We start from the raw sequence: 6,000 nt of genomic DNA, 5'->3' as shown, positions 1-6,000 counted from the left end.
ACATCCACCTCTAGACTGCCTGGGCCTGGCGCCCACTCAGACCTAGCTGGATACACAGAGCACTGGGCCTTTCTAGTACACCCCTGGGCATGGGTGCCGAGTGTGAGTATAGGCTCAGTAGTAGTTTGTTCTACATGAGTGGAAGGCAGAAACTGGAAGGCTGGTGCCCTGGAGCCTTCAGCCCCTGCATCTCCACAGGGCAAGAAGACAAGTGGTTGCCAGGCAGCAAGCATTCCAGTTTCAGCTGCCTGGGAACTGTTCCAGTGCTGATTTGAACAAAATAGGGCACTAGGTCAGGGGTCAGCAAGTTTTTCTGCCAAAAGCCAGATAGCAGACACTTTAGATTTTGTGAGGCACAAAAAGTCTCTGTCACAAGGACTTGCCTCTTGTGTGGCAGCACAAAACTGTCAGAGATGTTTAGATGAATCTATGTGGCTATGCTCCGAAACAATTTTCATTATGGACACTAAAATTTGAATTTCATATCCTTTTCAAGAGCCATGAAATACTACCCAGCTCTTAAGTTTGTTTAAACATTAAGAATGTAAAATATGCCAGAGGTAATGCAAACACGTTTAAACCCAGCACTGGGGAGGCAGACAGGTGGATCTCTTAGTTTGAGTCTAGCCTGGTCTACTTCAGGACAGCCAGGGCTACACAGAGAAAGGTTGTCTAGAAAAAAAAAAAAGACTGTAAAAACATTGTTAGTGTCTGGTCTATACAAAGGAGAGGAAGAGATGGGGAGGAAGAGGTTTAAAATTCCATCAAGCCCCAGTTGTAGCCCCAGTGTGACGGTTAGGTTTCACTATAAATCACAAATGCACAAAATAACAATCTTTGCTATTCAGCTTTTCCAACACTTTATCGCTTGTTATTTCTCCAGCTGCTTTCTACCCCTTTTCAATCTGTCCCAACACAATCCCACAGAGAGAGTCAGTTCCCAGAGACCTCCTCTGCCTTCTACACATGCCCTATACTGATGTTTGAGAGAACACCTGTGCACGAGTACACACACTGGATGATAGAAAAATTAAATTAAGGCCAGGGAGATGGCTCATCAAGTAAAGAATAACCTAAATTGCATTCCTGGGACTCACATGGTGGAAGACTAGACTCAGCTCCAGCAAGTCATCCCCAGAACTCTAGAATGCAGGAGGATCAGAAGTTCAAGGTCATCCTCAGTTATGCAGCACGTGGCCTAAAGAGGATACATAAAAACTATCTTAAAAAAAATAATAAGCCTTCCGTTTTTTGTAAAACTAAAACATTTAGTTTATAGTTTCCCCTGTGAAGGGAGGACGCAGGCCCTAGTATTTGAAAGATAATCTGAAGCCACTCACTCAATAAGAGGTTCCAGCTTTCAGAGTGTTTGAAGGCATTATCTCCAGCTTTCAAATAGACACGGCCTTGACAGCCATCTCTGCTAAGCTGAACCTCAGGACAGACCATTTCCTTACTGTGTCTAACCCTGCACCGCAAAGCTTTAGTTTTGTGTTCTTTTCGTGAATATGTAACAGGGTGGCTTATTGTACGATGGTGTGTAATGCCCAGAGCCCTCACGGTCTGTGAGGAAAAGATACTCTTTGATGCCAAACAAAGCTCTAGATTTGAATTTCTGCTATGGTGATCACGGATACGACTCTTGAGACTGTCTTCCTATCTGAAAAACCGAGATAATCATAATAGCCACTTACAAAGTTGCTATGAGACTCCAAGGTAATGATACGTGTGCAATATACTAGAAAACATCATGAGAAGATCGATGCATACATTCGTCCAAATGAACACATACTCAGCAATTCAAAGACTAAGTCAACAGAATTTTCTCCCTATAAGAATGAATTGTCTGAGATGGAAAGAATGACTAAACGCATTTGGGAAATACTCTTTGTGCAGTGTTGGGGAGACTGTGTCGTGTAGGTGGAGTCAGGGATGTAAATTAGGCCTTAAACGGACACACTTAAAACTTCTACTCTACAAAATATAAATGTTTTCTAAATCCTGGCCTTCCTCCATTTTGCTGTTTTGCCGGTGGAAGGGAAGACCTCAGAGAAAATCTCTTGATTTCATTAAGTCAGTTAGAAGAGAACAAGACAGAAAGAAATGGGAATTTTCCACTGAGCAGCTTTTGCGATAGGCATAGGACAAGGCTGCAAATTAGAAAGGGGGTCCTATTGCACCACACTCTCCCTAGGGAAAGCTGCTATTTGCATCTCCCGTGGAAAGCCCAGAGACTGGAAGTGAATCTATGGCTTATTCAAACAGTTTACTGGATGATACATTGAGGCCCCGGTTGCAGTCGGGCTGTGAATAAAAGAAACGTTCATCAGGAAAGAGGTAGCAATATGACTCTTCGGGAAGACCAGGAGCCACACAGCCCTTTCCTCTCTCATCATGCTTCACGGTGGAGTCTCACCACACACACCATACTGAAACATGCAGTGGGAGGGGAAGCCTTTATCCCACTTCAGTGCCTAACAATGGTGACGTTTGGATGTGCCGCCACTAGATGGCAACAGAGTCTTTTCTTTGGCGTAAACCTTTTCTGCAACTGTTTCCATGTCAACAAAGAGCAAATCACAATATGAATTAAATTGATGGAGTTATTTTCCTCTCTGTAAACTTTTTGTTATGAAAATTTCTGTGTTTTCTTTTGAAATTCCCCCCGGAGACGCCAGATCCCTGCCCTTGTGTACTGCCATCTCTCAAAGCCTGGCACAGAAGCTCTTCTCCATGGGGAACAGTCCCCAGTCCCCAGGGAGCTGAAGAAATAGCTATAGCCAAAGCCATGCACCTGTCCCTGAAGTCGTGACTTTTGATGTCATTCTCCCTTGAGAGAAGACAAGGTGGATTCAATTCTGACTTCCGTTATCTCATTTCTCATTTCCCAAATAATCAGTGAAAGTCGATCATAAACCAGCTCAAATCATTTTATGTATACTGGTCAAACAATGGTGTGAATCAGATATGATACCAGGCCCTGGCCAGGCATCCTACAGACAGAAGAGGCACAAGAACAACCGGTATCACAGAGAAACAAGAAATTTACATCAACAAGCCCTCCGTCAGTGCTGAGAGGGGAAATGAACGCGAGCTTTAGCTTTTCCCAGTGTAAACTCACTGGATCTACAAACCACACTTAAGGACAGGCCTCATGTTCATCAATAAATGCCCATTACAAAATTGGTCTCATATTTCTTTGTTTAGGCTTTGTTTGTTTGTTTGTTTGTTTGTTTACTGGCCTTTTCCTTGTATATTATGGTTTGTGTCATGAATTATTTTTTCCAGTGTGTGTGTGTGTGTGTGTGTGTGTGTTATATTTTTTTCTTTTTAAATCTGGACTTGTTTGTTTTGTTTTTGTTTGGGTTTTGTTTGTTTGTTTGTTTGTTTTCTAAAGAGACAGAGTGGAGTTGGTGAGTGGGGAGGATTTGGGAGAAGTCAGGGGAAGAGAACTGATCAGAATATAAGGTATAAAAATTCATTTCAAAATTTTTTTTACTGACGTAAAGGAGGAAGGGAAGAAATTCTTCTATCAGACACTGAAGCAAACTGAATTACAAAATAAGCATAATAAATTATGAAGTCAGAGGCAGTCCCTGCCCCTGCTGTTAGAGGTCCCACATGAGGACCAATCTGTACATCTGTTACATATGTGTAGGGGGCCTACCTGTGTCCCATGGGTGCTCTCTGGTTGGTGGTTCAGTTTCTGTGAGCCTCTATGGGTCCAGGCTAGTTGATTCTGTAGATTTTCTTGTGTTCTTGGCCTCTCTGGCTCTTTCAATCTTTCTCTCCCTCTTTCATAGAAATCTCTGAGCTCCACCTGATGTCTGGCTGTGTGTCTCGGCATCTGTTCCCATCAGCTGCTGGGGGAACTGTCATCATTTGGGTGACTGATATGCTAGCCTATTGTCTACAAGTATAACAGAGTATTATTAATAGTATCTGTGGTGGGCTTTCTCTCATGGCCTGTGACTCACACTGTGCCAGTCGGTGGTTGGCTGGGTGGAAGGTTTTGAGTGTGGGTTGGTGTCCTCTCCCTCCACTGGAAGGCTCACCTGGCTACAGAAGGTGGCCACTTTAGGGCTCCACATTTCCTGCTTCTAGGAGTCTCAGCTAGGGCCACCACCATGTATTCCCAGGAACCTCCCCCATCCCAGAGATGCCCATTCCCCCACTAATATCCCTTTGCCCTAGCTTGGACCATCTCATCTAGCCTTAACAGAGGAAGATGAGCCCAGTCCAAGGTGGGTTGATATCCATGGGAGCTGATATCCCTCTCTGGAAAGACAGGGGTGGGGCAGAGAGGGAGAAGAGGGAAGATGAGAAGGAGGGACTGGGAGGAGAGGAGGGAAGGAAAGTTCCAACCCAGATGTAAAGTAGATAGTAAATGAATGAAAGGGGAGAAAAGACACTTGGCAGAAATTTCAGCTCCCATAGGGTTAGCACTTCTTACATTTTTGGTTGTGAGCCTAGCCTTTAACGGCTGAGTAATCTCCCCAGCCCAGGGTCAGCACTTCTTGAAATCGAACTATGTGCTTAGGGTTGCACGGTGTTCTTAGGAGTTGCACTTTGCTTATCTGTTACCCTGTTCTGAGTTAGCCAACTGTGTAAGAGTGTGAGGCCACGCTCTGAGCACTCAGAATCAGGCACAGGATCCTTTTGCATGAGAAATGAAAGCTCGAGGGTACCACCACCTTGCCCCGTGCTATGTGTGCTTGCTACACTTGATTTGACACGGCTGTGCATGCTTCTGCAGAAGAAAAACTAATACCTTACTGAGGGGGGATTACAATAAAAGTAGATTCATTTATTTATAGAAACCTATGACAAATGTAAATGAGGTCTAAGTGGAAAAACAATGGGTTATTTAAATGTACTCTACATGAAAGTCATGGTTAGCAGAGAGACAAAGTTGGGTCCCATGCTTTTATTTCACACAAAGGCAAATTCAAATGGGTAGAAAAGCCTAGGAAAGTCTTCAAAGCTATAAAACAAAACAGGATATAGCTCAGTTAGTAGTCCCATGCATGGCTTAAAACCAGGTATGGAGGTGCATCCCTCTAAGTCCAGTATTTATGAAGTGGAGGCAAAAGGATCATATTTAGCTATGTAGTAAGTTTAAAAGCAGCCAAGGTTCTATGAAACTTTGCCTCAAAAATTAAAATATTAATAAAGTTATAAAATAAATAGATAATAACTCATGGCCAAAGAGTTAGGGGTTGCTTATTAAAGAACATTCCAAAAGCTCTAATCATGAAACAAAGACTGATTGGAGTTCCATTGAGTAAGAACTCTAGTGACAGCAAGGTTCACTGGCTATATCTTAAAAAAACAAGAAATACCTAGACTGTACAAAGGAATATACATGTATGCATTCACACACCCAAAATACCCACAGACAGTGGTAATCCTGTGGGCCAGGAAGTCGTGCTTACTAATAACCAGAAATATGTATATTAAAACAAAAATAAGATTTAGCTGCCTTTATGCATCCAGGGCTTCAGTTACCCAGAGTCAACCAGAAGAAAGGTGATTGCTGTACCATAAGAGGGGGAGGGAGGTGGGAGGACCATATTCACATAACTTTTAACAGCACAATCACAACTCTCTTTAATTCATCTTTAATAGTTGTTAACCTCTTCTATGCCACATTTACAAATTAAAGTTTGCCATAGGAAAAATTTATTATGTTTGAAGGTCAGTACCATTTTTTGTTGTAAAGATGCACTGGGGTCTTGGAAAATACCCTCAGTGGATAAGGGGTTGGGAGATTATCACAATATTCAACATGCCTCAAAAGAACGAAAAATTACCAAACACTGATGAGAATGTCAAAAGGGGGGATTCTTCCAATGCTGACTGGAGTGCCAGACTGCACAGTCATTCCGGATACACCTTCCACACCTGGTGAAGTACTCACCTGCCCTTTGCCTCAGAGATCCACCCCTGGAGAGGTTCCAGGAGAAGTTCTGACACAGGCTGATAAAGTGTCACAGATAA

The sequence above is a fragment of the Psammomys obesus genome, unplaced genomic scaffold (assembly GCF_907164565.1).
Source record: "Psammomys obesus unplaced genomic scaffold, mPsaObe1.curated_primary_1811, whole genome shotgun sequence".
NCBI lineage: Eukaryota > Metazoa > Chordata > Mammalia > Rodentia > Muridae > Psammomys > Psammomys obesus.
This window is presented reverse-complemented; position numbering follows the sequence as displayed.